Genomic DNA, 18044 nt, shown 5'->3' with positions numbered 1-18044 from the left:
ATTCTCAAATGAAGGTCACTTCCTTCATTACAAAATCTTGTAATTTTGTCCATAAAGCTGTTTTTTTTCTCTAAATCTCAGTAATGCCATGAGCATTTTTTAAACAAATGTATCTAATTAGCATTAGGTGGATTTGTAAAAAAAAGTTACTAATAATCTCAATATCTGTGCTTCTTCCTTCTCTACCCAGACTGAATATTTAACCTCCTTTTTTGAAAGTAAAAATATCTAATACATTTTGTATCTTAAGAACATTTAAGTGCCTTTCCTAAATATGCTAAATTTTAAAATAGGAGTAAAGGTAAAGACAAAAACAAAAAATGCTAAACTATGAAAAATATGCAAAACTTTGAAATTTGTGATATTGATAATGTTATGAGAAAGGAGTTTGAGGGGCAGAATATTTAAGTCACACCACCTGCCCTTGTCTTTATGTATCATAATGCATTTCTAGATGGAATAAACTGCTTCCTTATAGATTCAAGTACAAAAATAAGATGTTACTTTTCAGATTTTTCATAATATTAATTGTGCTTCATATAATAGTGATTTAATAGATAAAGCATGAAAAGGCAAATATGTGAGGCATGCTTTATTATAATTTTGACATTTAAAAAATTTGGATATTCTTTATACTCTGTATGATTTTCCAAACAAAATGTTAACCTGTGGTATATTCCATCATCATTATAATTAAGTTAGTTTTGATGAATTTATTTACTGGACGATTGAAAGATGCTTTGTTCATTGACTGGTCTTTGTTTAGCTAAAGGTATTAGTTTTCTTATATAAACAAATCAGGACATGCATCAATCTTTTGGGGTCTTCTTTCATTTGGTTTCTTGTTATATTCCCAGGGATTTTCTTATTTCTGTGTTCCCCCTTGTCTGAGTTAACCCTGATTACAGAAACGCTCACAATAGAGAAAATATATGGCAGACATGAAAAGTACTCAAATCAAGGCAGAAATAATGAAAGGTGTCCATTAGGAATAAATTCAAAAGGAATTAAGTTTATTTTTACCTCAGACAACTGAAGACTGAAAGTAGATTAGAAATATTAAATGGTACATGTGTGTGTACTTAGGAAGGCTTGCTCATGATGCCCCAATCTACTACAAAACAACTGTGAAAACAAATCATTGCTAGAGTAAGTGACATCAAGCATCAAGATGCATCCTAGACTTCAAAGGGATTAGAATGTCTTTAACTTGTAAAATTCTGCTGAATATCGCCTTATGTGAAAATATATTGAAATAAATGAGGGCAGAGAATGAGTAACCAATAAGCAGAGAGCGGGAGAGTCCAAAGACAAAAGTAACAAGTAGATTTCAGTAGACTTTGTAGCTGTTGGGGCAATATTAATGCATTAAAATCACCATATGCTGATAGCCACCAATGAATGCTTGCATCGATGCAATCTGCACTTAGCCAGTAATAACTATCAGAGTTTGCACATATTCTATCAGATAACTTGATTATTGACTGCCCTACATTTTTACTGCCCAATGCATTATTTTACACTCATGGCTGAAAATAATTTTTATCTGTGCCTTGATTGGTTACATATATTTACATTTTCCCTCAATATTAATAGATTTCTAGCTTATCCTTATCCATCCTTCAGTCATCTGCTCCTGGGTTACCAAGCTGGAATGCAGCAATAGAGTGTGCAGCTGCCACAATTCGTAGAAGAGGATTAGGCAGGTGGTTGCTGAACAATGACCCATCAAAGACTATATACTTAGGAGAAAGTACAGGGGAGACAGGTATCAGGTTTCCCGTGGGAGGGCAAATATACACTGAATGGTAGTAATTGCAGGAAATTCAGTTTAATGTCTCAGTAACAGTCACTCATACCTGCACAGTCTCCTCCCCTGTCTAATAACTCAACCAACAGTTAAACAGCTGTGAAGCACTGTCTCCCTGATTCTCCCCTGTGCTCCAACAGCAATAGTAGCAACAGCAGCAGCAGCCAGATAGGCAGGGCTGTTGCTTGCAGCCGCGCAGATTGCCTCCTCCTCACCGCACGCGCGCGCGCGCACACACGCACACACACTGCACAGACTTCCAATATCAACCCGTCTTTGATAAAAATCAAGGGCTAAAAGAGATGAAAGAAGAGCGTTAGTCATGGACAACAGGTATTTCCTCTCCGGTAAATTCAGTGTTCTTGATGCTTATTGGCATGAATAATAAAATAATAATTTGCCATACCTAGCTTGAGTGGGAGAGGAGGACTGGAGGTGGCCGTGGTGGAGGAGGGTGAAGTGGGAGGAGTGAGATGTGGGGAAGAGGGAAGCCAAAATTGACTTTCAAGCGCAGGAAACCTACGTCTTTCACGTCTTTCAGTCTCCGCTGTTTTTGAGTTGCAAATGATCAGGGACTGTTGGACTGCAGGCAGCCGGTGCTGTTGCCTGGAAGTAGATTTCCATCTTTCTGACAGTAGTTTGAAGGGGCAGTGTGTACTGGAAGGGGGTGGCAGTAGGGAGGAGGATGCTGTGAGCAGAGTTCTGGAGCTCCACTCCTCTGGGGAAGCCGAGCTGTGTGGGGAGCCTTCTTACTGAGCGGACAGCATGTGAATTGGAAAGGATCCTGAGAGCTGGTGGGTCCTAATTCCTCTCCGGAAAAGCAGTCGCTCTCCCTTCGGAGATGCGCCTAACCTTCTCCTGCATCATCACACTGCAGTAAGTTAAACTGGACACGGTTGGTAATTTGAGTGGCTTCTGAGTATGGAGTGCGGGGGAAGGGAAGCTGAAAAGAAATGGCGAGGAAAGTTAGAAAAACATGGCTTTGAATTTTCCATGAAATGTGCAGTCAATCGGCTTGTCTCCCTGACTTATGTCCTAGTTAGATTGTGGTCCTGTTACTCAGTTATTTGCACTACTGATTGCTAGTTAGGTCTGCAGAAAGTGCCCAGTTCATTGTGATTTTAAGCAACAACGCTGGTAGATGTGTTCTAGATTTAATTCCAAAAGTGATCTGCTGAAAGTTACTGATGAGATGGCAGCTTGCCTTTAAAAAAATAAATAAGCAAAGGGACTGATTTGCAATTCCAAATGCCCTAGTTAATTGTTGCAAGTTTCACTCCTTATTTATTTCTTAATTGTAAAATAAGCAAACAAAACAAAAATGTCTTTGATTTACTTTATTAAATTAAAAAAAAATGTGAACTCGGGTCTGGGTTACCACTAGGCAACAACCTAGGGGGCACTGATAATAAGATCACCATTCAAATACTCTTTAGTGGGTGGGATGCAGAGAGTTCCCCCAGTTTCTTTCTGCTGCAGTAATCTCCACTTGCTCAACAGTATCTTCCTTGTGATTTCAAAGTGGTGATTTTTTACATAGATGGCTCTATACTTAGAAACTAAGCAGCATTGTGTTCACTGGCAGAAAATGAAGGCTTAAAAAAACTTTTAAAAAACAACTTCAACTCCTTGCTCAAATTGCAGATAACCAACTCTTAAAAATAGGTCAGTAAGGGCCAGCCCATTGTAAAGCAAATGACCAAATAAGCATGAATGCAGGCAGAATACTTAAGGTCTTTTTCTAGAAGAGAAACTAGGAATTATTAATCTAAAAACATTGAAGTATCTAGCCAGACCTTCTCACAATGACTGGAATTTTTGTAACAGAGAAAAGGAAAATGAAAAAAATAAATAAAAAATTAGAAAAGGAAAATAAAAGGAGTCCCTCAAATTGAAAGGATATGATACACAAAAATGTTAGCTATAATTGAAGTATCATTGGAGAAATTACTATATTACTATATCTTTCTCCAAGAAGGATTAATGTAAAACAGAAGTTATTGAAAACAGAATTCAGGATTTTAAGCTGTACTCTTCCATAAACTAGCATAAACTCTGTAGGTTAAGGTGGTTAGAAACTTTTGAAATAACTCTTGATTCTGAAATCCTCTGTCATGATAAAGGAGGAAATTAAGACCTACTCTTATCCTATAATTTCAATTTTAAATTGTATCACTTTCTTTAATGAACCTAATCTTCAATAACTTGCTAAAAATAAAATATGTCCAGGATGTAATTTAAATTGTTTAGTCTAATTAGCTACTCATCCCATCAATCTCTAAATACAAAGCCTTACTTAGTACTTTTGGCATTGTGTTGTTTTAGTACCCATTCCACACATGAAATTTCTCTGTGCATAAACATGTGACTTTGTGAATCACTGAGTAAAATATAATCCAGAGAATATATTTGTTATGATAATGCATACCTGAGGGCGATTAAAAAATTTAGGGCTGGTGTTTTGGCTCAGTGATAGAACATGTGAAGCACTGGGTTCTATTCTCAGCACTGCATATGAATAAATAAAAAATAAAGTTCATTGAACACTAAAATTTTTTTAAAAAAATTTAGACAGTAATAAAAAAGAAAAATAAACATCTATGTAAAGAAGAATATGGTTGAAAGGAGTTTTCAAGCAGTTCCATGATACTCTAAAAGAAATGATTACTTGAACTTCAGGTATCCATCTAAGGAGAAGGAAAATCAGGTTGAAATAACTGATAGCAACTTGTCAAAATATCTTCAAAGACAGAAACTTGGGTAGCAGGAGTTGAATTATAGCAATACCCTTGTATCAAATTTTTCTTGTCCTACTGATAAACAAAGTTTGTATTATGTTAAGAAAATCATTACATTTTTGAAAGAAAGCAATTATTGTATGGTTTAAACCATTGGTGAGGTTTATTGGGACAGTGTTTGAACTAGGCAAGTATCCTGGGACTCATGATTTTCCTTGCACACTATTGAAAGAAGAAAGAGTTGTAGCTACACAAGCCAGACATAGTTACTTGTCCCTAAGTCTAAACTGTCTACAATAATGACTGATCTACAGGCTTGGTATAACATTTTAAGATTATGCTTTCCTGGATGCTTCTTCTCCTGGTTGACTCAGGATCAGAGCTATATTCATGTAGGCAAGATACTGTTGAAGAATTCTCTTAAGAGTAATACCTCTAACCTATGAGCACCTGCCTGGAGGAAGCTTGAGGAAGCTTCAGGCAAAGTTGTGACTTGGCCTCTTCTTAGAGCCTCTCTCCCGTCTACTGCTTTTTCTCTCTTTTATAAAACACCAATGTAAAATAACCTCAAGTAAGATCCCATGTACTTGTTGACCCTTAGGTATCAACCAGGAAGTTCCTTCAGAGCTCTGTGGATTATTTCCAAACATGATTTGCTCATCACACAGTAAATGATAATTTGGCAATTTCTGTAAGTGTAGTCAGTGCAGTACTAGGTCAAGCGTTTTGAATGTGTTGTTTCATTTATGTTACAACAACTATGGAAGGAAGATGGCATTCTTTCCCATTTAGAGGAAACTCAATGCCCCACAGTATAAAAGAATTGTTGAAAGCAACATATTTGGTAAATGGTAAGCTAGGATTAGCCCGCAGATGTGACTAACTCCCACTCCTAGTCATTTTGTTACCTGATTTATTAAAATGTTGTAGATTGGGCCCACCCAATCATTTTGGATGCAATATCATTTTGTGGATGCAGGGAGTGGTGAGTGCTTGAGAAGTCACACCAAATAGGGGAGATCTCCTTGGTCTGATGATAGGCAGGATTGGAACCACTAAGACTGGAACCTAAATTAACCCCAGATTCAAACCTGGCATAGTCACCATTGCAATTTCAGGTTTTGTTCTGGCTTTACAAAGTGTGGAAATGAAGCTGGGGACATTGCCAGGAAGATGATGGAGTTCATTTGGGAGGAAGGAAGTTGGAAGATCCAAAACCAAAGGGAGGTAAATGGAAAATAAAGGAATGACATGGTAGAGACATGTAAAATGTGTCCAGATCCTTTGTTCTGAGGTACTCTAAAAACAAACTCCTTGGGCTATGTGGGGTGGATATGTTTAAAGTCACAGATGAAACACAGACTTGAAACATCTCTTTAAATCATTGTAAGATCTGATTATAAAAATTAGGTAAGGCTTATCTCCAGATAATCTTTATATATTTTTAAAAGAGAAAAATGATTCAAAGAAAAGTAGGGTGAAAAGGGCCAGATGATGACTGAAGAGGTAAAAGAGTACATGGAAATATCACTGATTGTTGCATAATCATTTCCTGAAAATTTGCCAAGAAGCAAAAGGCCGTCTTCAACTAGTGAGGAGCAAAACAGAATGTGAAGTGTTAGGTAAAATGTGAAGTGTTACGGAGCCTAACATGATTACTGCCACTTGTCTTCTTATCACAGAAGACAAACACTAACAAGGAATAAAATGAAAATGTTATAGGCATGGAGCCAAACAATATTTTAGGATTGGTCTTTCTCAGCATGCTAAATTTAAACAGCTGAAATTCTTTTTTAAGGACTTTCTGAGTCAACAATTTGAAATGACGGATTTGCCTTTTAATAGGGAGTTTGTATTGCCTTGTAAATTTGAAACACAATGTCCTTGACTGGGTTATTTTTGACTGGCAACATGCCAATCACTGTAGATGCAAGGAACATAAAAACTGTTACCTTCAAAATCAGAAAGTAAACGAATGTGCTCCACAAGCAGAGTTGATGCTACTAAGCTGTTATCAGATATGTTTGTGGTGATAGAGCTTTGCAATCATGTTCACGTTCTTGGCCCTGATTCATTCTCTTGTCATTTGTGACATTTCACGTTGGGGTTGGGAAAACAATTTTGAGGAATGACTTTTAACTGTATTATTGAAATTGGCTCTCATCTTCTTAACAGTTTAAAAATCATGGTGGCAACTTTTATTGAATGTTTACTACATGCCTGTTACCTTCGTAAGCATGTTGTACAATTAATCTTGACAGTACTCTTATTTGATAATCCTAATTGTATTCTCCTTCCTATTTTATAAAAGCAAACTGAGGAACACAGGGTTAAGTGATTTTCCACAGTTAGAAACTTGTAGAAATTACAGCTGGGGCTTGAATCCAGACAATTTGGCTCTGGAAACCAGGCTTTTAACCAAAAGGCACAAAGTCCACTTTTGTCATTGGTCCATTATAACCCTTAATGGTTCATGCTATCTTCTACCTCCTTTGTTTCTGTTTATACTTGTCCCTCTGTAATTTACAGTTTTTTGTTCTGTTTTGTTTGGTACGGGGGATTGAACATGGGACTCTCTACTACTGACATACTACATCCCCAGTCCTTTCCATTATTCATTCTTAGTGAGAAAGGATCTCACTAAGTTGGCCAGGCTGCCATGGAATTTGCTGTGATCTTTCTGCCTTAGCCTACTGAGTAGCTGGGATAATAGGCTGAGATATCCCGTGCAGCTGGAATTTACTTCTCACCTCCCAAAGCCCTTGGCCCTCACTCCACACTGAGTTTTACTTTGTGTTGTAACTTTAGCCCTTAAGCTTCTAGTCTAGTGTCATACCCTCTGGGGATTTTATTTAGATTTTACTGCTGATCTGAGATTCCACCAAAATTTGTGCTTGCCTTTGTTGAATATGTCACAGAGAGTTGAAATGGTATGGTTTCCACACTGAAGAGGGGAACCAAGACTTATTTCTTTAGAACTTTAGTGTTTAGCATAGTGTCGAACATGCCAATTAAGCTCAAAAATACTTCTCAATAAACTGACCGAAAGGCTCTAACTCAATTCCCTGAAGGAATAGGGAGACTCACTTACAAAATATTTCACCTTTACCTTCCAAAAAGTCTAGAGCATTGCCTTTTAAACATGAGTTACAAATTTTAAACCAGAGAATATATTTTAATAAACAGAACTCCTGGTTGCTATATAAAGTTACTCAAAACACATTTACTCCCCTGTGTGGTTTGAATATCCCTTACCCAACATGCTTGGAACCAGAAGCATTTCAGATGTTTCTCAGGAATATTTGCATACACATAATAGCATATCTTGGTGAGGGGACCCATGTCTGAACGTAAAATTCATTTGTTTCATAAATACCATATACAAGTAGTCTGAAAGTAACTTTATACAGTACAGTATTTTTAGTGTACCTGTGTTTCGACTTACCTTTTCCACCTCAAAAATGTTCCCATTTAGGGGCACTTGAGCTTTCAGATTTGGGGATTAGGAATGTTCAACCTGAATTAAGTATTTAGAATATAGGGGATGATATCTTGGGAAAATGAAATATGACATATTTATTTTCAGTTCATGTGACAAGTTTTTATTGATTCATAATTTCTGGTATCAAGTTATTAATATATGTTTAGAGGGTAAAAATAAATATTAGAATAAGTGACTTATTAAAGATATCCTGCCCTTATAGGACAATAATGGGAAGTTGTGAAATGGTGCTTTTTAAATTGCTTTTTGAACTCTTATTTCCTTTGAGGAAAAATACCTTAGGAAATTTTACTTGTGTAATAACTAATAAATAGCGAATTCTGTCTGCAAGCAGACCTCCCTACTTCAATACACTACAGAAGACTGAAATAAAGGTTGAGAGTGGGAAATCAGTCCCAACTTCCCTCCCCCAGAGAAGCATTGTCAATTTCTATGAACTCTAATTTTATAAATTTCTTTCAATAAGTATTTAAATATCATAATTATGTAAACAGCCTATTATTTTTTCAGATAGTTTTTAAAAAGTAATATCTTAGGTCAAATAATTCTATTTTGTTATTCTTTCTAATCCACATGAATTAGTTATCAAATAAGAATTACAATAAGGAGAAGGGCAAATGGGAAGAGAAGTGTGGTAGCTATTATAATGTCTGGTCTTTGGAGTTTTGTCAAAACAGTTATCTTAGAATGATGTTTTCCCAGTGAGGCAGTTGGACCTTACATATATTTTCTTTTCCTTAAATAATTCCAGGTTTTGATCATGATGAGATAAGGTTGTGGATAATAGTGTGAAGAAATCCACTGTACATATAATTTCTCAATATGCAAAGAAATTTGAGTTTTGTCATTCTGCTCTTGGGTACTACAGGGTTAGGATATAGGGGTTGAAATCTAAATGTAAAAATGACCTTTATATTAGTTTCTTATTGGTAAAAATATTTAATGAGACTCAAAGTTTATTAAATTTTATTTAACTTTTTATAAGGAGCTTTATTAATTACTATTTAACCCCAAAAGTTTTTATTGAAATACAAAGTTAAAAATAAAGATAACCGTTAACATAGATAAATGAAATATACATGTATACTTCCCAGGGAGTGACTGATGCACAGTTCATCTTCAGAAATTCTAGTTCCCTTTCTTTTTTTGTAAAATCATGTTGAGAGGTCTTTTATTTCTACTTCTCTGACATTCTTCAAACGTAGTCATACTTATCCACTTGATGACTTTCTGTTGTGTTTTATATTGACTACACTGCTATTTGTGCCTAAGCACACTGAGAAAACATGACCTCTTATGTGAGGAAAATCATTATTACCTAGCTTGATTCCTTTTGAGTTACATGAACTGGAAAGGAGGAAGAAATAGAGGTGCTGTGGGAAAGCATTACAGGATACATGACCTGAAAACAGAACTTCAAACAGAAAAGATGAGTTTGTAGTTTATTCAGCAAGTTGTTTTGCTGATACAGGGGATATAAAAGTGTTTCTTCCTTGGCTTTTGACCAAGGAATCCCTTTGCTGGTTAATGAAAAAGAAAAAAAAAAAAAATAAGCCCAGGGAATTCTTGCTTGTCATGCCTTTTGCTAGTGTGCATTTTGGAGATTGCAAGTAATAGCTACTGGGAAGTTTAAGATTCATACGAATGGTCATCACCTACAGACAGAACCACTGACACCATGACCCTGATCCTATTTTATCCTTCAGTCACTGATGGTCTACTCTGTGAGGCACTGAGTCAGACTCAGTGGAGGAAGAGTGAGGATAACAGATAAGTTCCTATAGTACACAAAGTTGAACTTCAATAAAAGAGAAAGATGGAAGCAAACACACCTCAACAGGCAAACAAGCCCCTCATGTGCTCTCCTTGTATTGCTATGAAAGAGCTGATACCAAGAACAGAAGATCCTCGTGACAGGGGAGCAGGCTGGTTTCAAGATTCTCAGGGACCACTCCTGCCCTCCCCACCTCATTAGGATTTTTACTGTAGACCTGTTCTCTGTAGTTGATGGTGATTAAAAGGTGACAGGGAGTTCAAGGGGATTATACACTTGAAGGAATCCTTAAGAGTAAGACAGATGAATTCTTGGTGAATCCAAATTTCAGAATTATTGAGCAAAACATTTTCATTCAGTCAAAAACATGACTCCCACATTGCTTTCTTTCTTTCCCTTTATATTATAGAATTATTCAGCTTTGGGCAGCTTTTAAAGATTAGAAATATGCAAGTACTTAATGTTGCTTAGTAACTTCTCTTGCCTGTCATTTTGGGCTGCACATTATCGACTTGTAACTTCCCCACACTTGCCCCAAATTACTAGAATCAGGAAAGAGCACGCAAACTGATGAGTCACTTTGCTACCCTGTTGTTCTAAGTGAGAGTTCTGATCACCAGAATGGATGCCCTATTATTACATAATGTTGTGTGCCACAGCGTATGTTAGAACTTACTAATTGGTAAATAAAGATTCCCTCCTGTCACACAAAGAAAACATAGTTGTAAAAGCCATTCAAGAGGGGGCTGTTGTTTTATTTTGGTTCTCAGTTTTGAATGTGCCCTGCCCAGACTACAATATATTCTGACAGTGAAGTGTTAAGTTCTTCGAGCTGCAAGTAGAAATTTTGTTTTTGACCTATCAATCCTTCTATCATCAACTTTACCTACATAACTATTTGGTGGTGCATTTGATGCTTAATTAAATACAATATCTTTTTAAGAGCAATTTAAGAAAACAGAATGGCTTGAAATTGACTGTAATATTGCTATTCTTTATGTTGAAGTAAATGTCCTTTAATTGTTTGTATTAGTGATTCTGTAAAAAAAAAGAAAACAAAAAGAATCTGTTAGACTTGATGTATTTGTCAATACTGTAGCACTGCTATATTGATCAAAAATTTTTTCTGCACTAAGAAGCATCAAAGCTCCTTGAAGGAATTAGCACCTGTATCTTACAGTGAACATCTTAGACAAAAGAATGTACCATAACCTCTGCTTCTTTAATAGTTGTTTGTTGATACTAATGAGTGAAAATACAAACTAGGTTAAGTGGTAGAGAAAACCTGTTTGAAGAATGATACCATAAGTATTAAAAGCACAATCAGAAAAGAGAGGAAAATCTTTCCCTATTTAACCATTAATTTTTTTAATTTGTATAGTCCAGATGCAAGCATGTGTTGGTGTGGGATAGAGAACAAACTTCCCTGACCTTATTTAATCATAGAATCCCTTTAGGAGCATCTATTAATATGCCTTTGGGAAACCTAGAGTACAATTTAGGAAATAATGGCCTAATTATCACTCAATTATTCATTTAAAAATTTTGAGTACCTACTATGCATTAGATGGTAGGTTCTGGAAAGAAGATTATGAATAGGACCTGACTGATACTAAGGAACTCCTAACTGTGTACTTGGAGGTGGAAGAAGACACGTAGATGTAGAAATTAAAATACCATGGCTATATGTAGCGGCAGAAGTAGGCACATGTTGCTATAGGAGATGAGGAGAGTAAGAGACTAAGGAATTAATCAGATAATTTAGAATCTGAATTGAGTCTTGAGGGAAGACCAGGAATTCACTCAAAGGATGATAAAAGCACTTGTAAAGATATATCTATGGGTCATTATTCACTTATTTTCTTTTGAAAATCAGTATTCCTTTTGTTTAATTCTGGAGTGAACAGTTGGCGATATGAGAAAGATAAGAACAACAAACTGGGAAACAAATGTTTAAGTTGGGTCATATAGATAGGCACTGAATCCTTTGGCATAGATAAGAATCCCAGAGAAAATACTGCTAGAGTGAAAAAGAAGATACATTTAGGGGGAAAATCTTGATGCATCCTAATATTTTTAGAATATTTTGGTGAAGACAAACTTGCAAAGAGTTGAAAATGGATTGTCACAGAGAATGGAGACTACAACAGAGATCTGTGGCATTCTGAAGACCAGGAGAAAGCATGCTGTAAGAATGACAAAGTACTGGTTGTGCCAAGAGGTGAACTGAAATGGGCCTGAAAAATATCAATTGCCTTTGAACACAAGGAGATCATTGATGATCTTAACTAAAGATACATTGCTGAAGTCATGGGAGTGTGAAAACAAGAAGAAAATGTGTGGAGTGTGTAGGAGTTCAGAAAGAGAGACAGTGACTCACTCCAAAGTTGTATCTATGAAGGTTTAAAGAAAGAACTGTTTCTGGAGAATAATGGGGCTTTGAAGAAGTCTTCACTTTTCTGAGATGGGATTGTTTTTGAAAATATTTAAATACCTATGAGAAGTAAAGAGTGATAAAAATGTAGAAAAGGGGGGTTTAATAGATAATATAAGAATGTGTGACCGATAAGATCTAAGTCATAGGATATAGGTTCCTATTGACCAGGAGGAGTACCACCTCTAGATAAAGAGGGGAGGAAGCAGAGAAAGGAACAATCTGAACAGGTGTGAAGGTTTTACTGTGCTCAGTTGAGGTTATTTCTGGAATTTAAATTTTCTTCCTTTGAACCAAGAGGAGAACATTTTAAGGATAGAGATGTTATTTACCAGAGCCATATTCTGTGAGCTAGGCAATTCTGGGAGGAGGCTATCATTACTCCCTCAGATGCAGAAATTTGGATGCAAAGTTCCATTACCTGTATCTCCTCTCATCATTAGGATTGGTTAAATTACATAAGTCAGGAAGTCAGTTACCTCTTACAGAAATCCCTTACTCATCTTACCTGCATTGGCATTCCTCTCTATTCCATGTTAACCACTGTTCCATGTGACTTCTGTGATTGCCTGGAACTTGCTACCTTTGGAGTCATGAAATATAATGCAGTAATCACATCACTCACTCCACCTTCCACCAACTTGGAATATCATGACAACCTCATTTTCTTCCAGTGACTCTTTCCTCCCTTTTCTTACTATCCAGACAAGACCTGGTATATAATTTTAAAAAACTGTCTTGCCTAAATCTTCATTTCCCTGTCCTCATTTCCTTCCACTTCACATCCAGGAAAATACCTATTCCTTCTTACTTGAGCAATGTGACTTTGCTTTTTTACTTGGTATATTAAACACTATCAAAAATCACAAAACCATGAAAACCAGTGTTGTAATAACTTTGCAACCTCTCATCTCAGTCTGATTCTGGTAATTCTTCTAAGTGTCCATTTTATATTTTCCTTTCTGCTCTCCACAGAATCTTTCTCATAAAGCTCTTCCACATACACATTCATATTCCCTTTAGGAAAGAGAGACTCGAGTATTTTAACCTCTTTCTCTTTGTGTCACTTATGTTTAAGATTAGTGTTGCCATTTAAACATTTGAATTAAATTTGAAGTTTTTATAAAATTCTTAATATCTACCATACTTCAACCTTACTTCCCATGACCCCCCCTAACTTCTCTGTGTCCCTTGCTTTTAGAAAAAGTTTCAGGACACGGCCCCTCTTTATGTCTTCAAGAGTGTCAGCTGCTGCTCTACTCTTTGAACCCTGCGCTCTCTGTACCACTGAAGTGCTCCAAAGATCCTCCATGCCAGAATGACCTTTTACCTTACTTGCACTCACACTGTGTTTCATTTCTGGTACCTAGAATAGCACCTGTCACAAGACAGCTACCTAAAAAGTACTGAATAAACAAGTAGACTATGATAATGTTCTTTGCTTGATTGGGGAGGATGAGCTGTCTCATGAAACATCTCTCTGGGTAAACAATACTTTTGACTTTAAGTCTCCCCTGCTAAACAAGTAAACGGCTATCTCCTTCATTCTCTAAAATACACCATGCCTTCTCTTTTTCTAATCATCATCATTATTTTTACTGCTTCTGAAAAATTACCTGTTATTTAGCACACCCTCTTGGCATGTAATAGTAATAAATACATTTGCTCTTTATGAAGGTAATATTCAATCATGCTGTTCTGTCTTGAGAGAAAGACCTTATTTTTAATTTGACAAATTTATAGTAATTAGAGCTCTATTTCAACAACGTTAGCAGCTTAAATTAGATATAAGCATTTGTTTTATTTATGACATTTCATGAACTGATTTATAAGTGTTCAGTCTGTGAACCTGAATATACAAGAGGGGAAGGATAGGGTTATTTTCAGATTTTGACAAGAACAAGCACGGAGGCTTTGAGGAATCATAGGAAGTAAACAGAAGGCTAATAGGTCACACAAGGAGAGAATAGAAGATAAGACTCTGCTTTCCCTAGTGCTCTGTCACTTTCTTGGGGTCACATTTAAGTGATGATGTGCCAATAGTAACAAAAGGAAATATTTTTCCCAGTCATATCAAATACTTTCTATACAAAATGTAAAAAATGCTTATAAAAGGTTTTATCATAATTTTCAGTTTTAACTCAAGAGTTGATAGTCACAAGTTCAGGTTCTTGGTTCTTGTCACTCCTTCCTTTTCTTTTCACAGAATCAAATTGCTTGGTGAAGTAAATAAAGGCATTTTTAGAAGGAAAGCATGATTTGTATCAAAGCTCATCTTCAAGTAGATGCACCCTTAGCAATTTACTAGCAATTTGCAAGTGTGCCATTCATCTTCAGCTTCAAAAATCGTAGAATGAGGTCATCTCTAGAATAGCTTTTGAATTTATGATACTTCCTTTCTATGTAATTTTACCTAAGCAACATAAATAAGATTAGCTGTGACCTACCAAAAAAAAAAAGTATATTTGGTCAATTTCCTTGGAATGCAATATGGTATGTGCCCTCATTAATTTTATCTGTGAGATTTTTTTAAAATATATGATTTTATGAAAAGCGGAAACTGGAATGAAAAGACTCAGACTGGATAATTCCATTTGATTTTATGACTAGGTGAATTATAACAAACTGATACATTTTTAATGCTTATATGTTTAACTTTTCCTCTATTTTATTTGTTGCAGACATTACTGAAAGAGATTAATTATTTCTTTGAGATACTTATCCTATGTCAAACAGAAAAAAAAAAAAAAACGAAAATCTTAAGTTTGAAAAAATAAATTGATAGATCCAAATTAAAGATGATGTCTACTTTGTTTGGGTCAAAGTTCTCTCTGTCTTATGTTGTTCAGACTCCACTAATTCCACTATTTTTGTTTTTGTTTTTACAATAGTAACATTTTATGTCCTTATTTTATGCCCCTTTCCTTTCAGTTTCTACTTTAGTTGCCAAGGTATGGAATATAAACTATTAATTGATACCTTTGAAGACATGTCTTTTTCCTATAAAATAAGTACTGTTGGCCTATGACTACACAAGGGATGCTTATGCTGTTACTGTGATTGGCTGCTCTAGTTTCCTAAATCAAGAACTGTGAGATGAGCTTCTTCTCCCATCTCCTTTCCAAGTGTGGTTTGTGATGGGCCATAGCCAGACCTACTGTACTGGAACTTCACATGGTCTGAAGAAAGATAAAGAAATGAAATACGGAAGTGTTTTTCTGTAGAGTAACAAAGTTTGCTAAAATGGCAGGGGCAGACTGCTCAGTGCTGCCATGGCTTTTTCTCCAGACAGTTATGAAAGATCAAAGTCCCATGTTCTATTCTTTGCTGACTGGGAGGATTCCTCCCTCTGCCTGGGATGCTGGTAGTACTGAACTTTGGAAATGGTCTTGTGGGGATTAAAACAAAGTATCGGTGAGAATCTATCATGTTCTTAATCTTGTGTTTCTTCTTTACAAGGATCATTTGGTAATTTGGTAGTATATCTAAGTGAGTGCCAGACATACTGAACCATGGTCCTCATTCTTGCTAATCCTAAAAACTGAACCAGTATATTTTTTGTTTTGACTAGTTTAGAGTTGATGATAAAAATGTCCCTACTGGACTGGATCATAAACTCATTGTTGTATTATATATAATAAAATTAATGCTTCCTGGTTGCTATAATTCAATGGTGTTTCTCTTTATCATGTCAAACCAAAAAGGTACAGGTTATATAATCTTATTAATGTTTTAAAATATAATTAATCTTAAAAAATTGATAGTCTGGGATACTTTGTGATTTTAATACTTAAAAAAGAGGGCTCAAACACTACACTGCGTGAAGCCTAATTCACAGCAATAGTTTGTTTTCACACTGTTTAGCTCTATGAGTCCTCCTTATACAAAGCTGAAGATGAAAGAGCATAACCAAGGGAAATTTTGAAGAATTAACAAGCATTCTCTTTAGATTGCTCAATCTTTTATTTGTATTCCAGTTTCAATTCATCTTTATGTCTACCAAAGTCTTTATTTCTCTTATGCTAACAAACACATATACACACAGTCATTTGTGTGTATAAATTTATATATATAAATCTATATTATATATAATACATAAATGATCCCTACATAGCTGGGATTATAGGTATGTATCACCAAACCCAGCTACCATTTCTATTTTGACTATTTTATAAAATGTTATGTAATGCATTCTAAATAATGATCTATCCTTGCAATTTCCAGATGTATGACTCCTGCTCATAGAAAGATAATAAGGAGTGCCAGTCTTTTGAACACTTAAGATAGTGACTAGGGAGGTGACTCCTTAAGTAAAGGTCAGAGGAATACTGGTATGATGGTACAGGAACACTGTTATGGAATTAGTTACGCATGTGTTAGGAAAAATATTTACTGTATCAGGCTATTCCTCAGAGCCTCTGTCTTTGTGCCTCCCACTAATTGCTTAATCAATTATAACCAGTGATCAGTATATACCTAATTTGGCCATTAAAATGCATTAATAAATTCCTAACTATTAAATGCATTTGCCTATTATCCATTTTTGTCATCCTTGTATTTGACATCTTTGATATCTTCACTCCTTTCAACAATTTTATCTTCCATTGTTATTGGACAAGTCTGTACTACCCTAATATTATTTTATACATTCCAGCAGTTAGAAACCATTTAATACTAACCATCATTTGACAGCCACTTGACAAACAATACTAATCAAACTTACACTGACTGCCCTAGTGAGATTTCATGATTGATGTTAACTATTCATTATCTAATTTAACAAATATGTTTCAAGCATCTATTTGATGCCAGGTTTTGTTCTAGGCATTGGAAACTGTGCTAAATGGTCCATTCAAAACTCATATTTTCTTGGAGACATGGAGATTGGAAGTGAAGATTAAATATGAAATGTAATTTTGTAAGTAAGACAAAAAAGTGAGGGTAGAGGAAAGAGTGATGGAAAGTGAGTGCTCTTTTAAATAATATGCTATTTTAGATTTATTTTTAAAATGTGTCCTATTCCTCTACAGATAGCCTACGTATGAAATGTCTCTAAGATACTTAAGTAGTGATATTAATGGGCAATTGGACATAGGAGACTTAAATTAAGGAGATAAGTGAAGATTAAATGCATGGGAACTCTGTGTCACCCTGGAAACTGGAAAGAGTACATAGGAGTTGAGTGTCCACGGAGAACAATGTCCAATGTTAAGCCTTGGATGTAAATCAACTCTCATGACAGATCAGTGGTAGAGAAATCTACCAAGGTAACTAGAAAGGAGCAGTTATTTTATAGTAATGATGGAAATGGAGAACAGCAAGAGAATGCTCTCTCTTGGATGCCAGTAATCAAGTGTTTGAAGAAGGAAGTGCTGCAGAAAGATCTCACTTGCAATTAAGAGGATCAGCCGGATGACTTTGCATTGACCTTCAGACTTGGAAAAAGTGATCTTTTCTGATTCTGAAAGGGCTATCTCCTATCTTGGCAATGTGCTGTAGCAAAAGCTCAACTAAAGCCAATTAAAGTGTGAATTGTTGGTGTTGAAGTGGAGAAAACAAATCTAATAATCACATGAATAAAGTGGAAATCATACTTGAAGGATTCTAAATATAATATTTGATCTAGTCCAGAAGGTTTAAGAGGCTTTTTGAAGTAATTATAAACTGAGTTCTGAAGGATATGTAATAGGTACATAATATAGCATAGCTCCATAATAAAGAGAAGGTAGAGAAACATGTAAAAAGTTGAGTGCAAAGTAAATTTGAGAGCTCAAAGAAGTTCATTC

At 35.6% G+C, this 18044-nt stretch overlaps 1 protein-coding gene across 12 annotated transcripts in view; it reads left to right on the top strand.

Annotated features, from left to right (window-relative positions):
* The first annotated feature begins 2060 nt into the window (after positions 1 to 2060).
* Dgkb (diacylglycerol kinase beta) overlaps positions 2061 to 18044 on the top strand; it is a 640490-nt gene continuing 624506 nt past the window's right edge. For 10 of the 12 annotated variants that reach the window (XM_047561044.1, XM_047561042.1, XM_047561041.1 and 7 more), the window contains exon 1: positions 2461 to 2686. The gene's annotated coding sequence lies outside the window, so the exon portion shown is untranslated. Of the gene's footprint in view, positions 2144 to 2460; positions 2687 to 18044 lie in introns of those variants that run through there. The other 2 variants (XM_047561038.1, XM_047561039.1) reach the window with 2 other exon arrangements.

This window comes from Sciurus carolinensis, chromosome 8 (genome assembly GCF_902686445.1).
Source record: "Sciurus carolinensis chromosome 8, mSciCar1.2, whole genome shotgun sequence".
NCBI classification, from domain to species: domain Eukaryota; kingdom Metazoa; phylum Chordata; class Mammalia; order Rodentia; family Sciuridae; genus Sciurus; species Sciurus carolinensis.
This window is presented reverse-complemented; position numbering and strand designations above follow the sequence as displayed.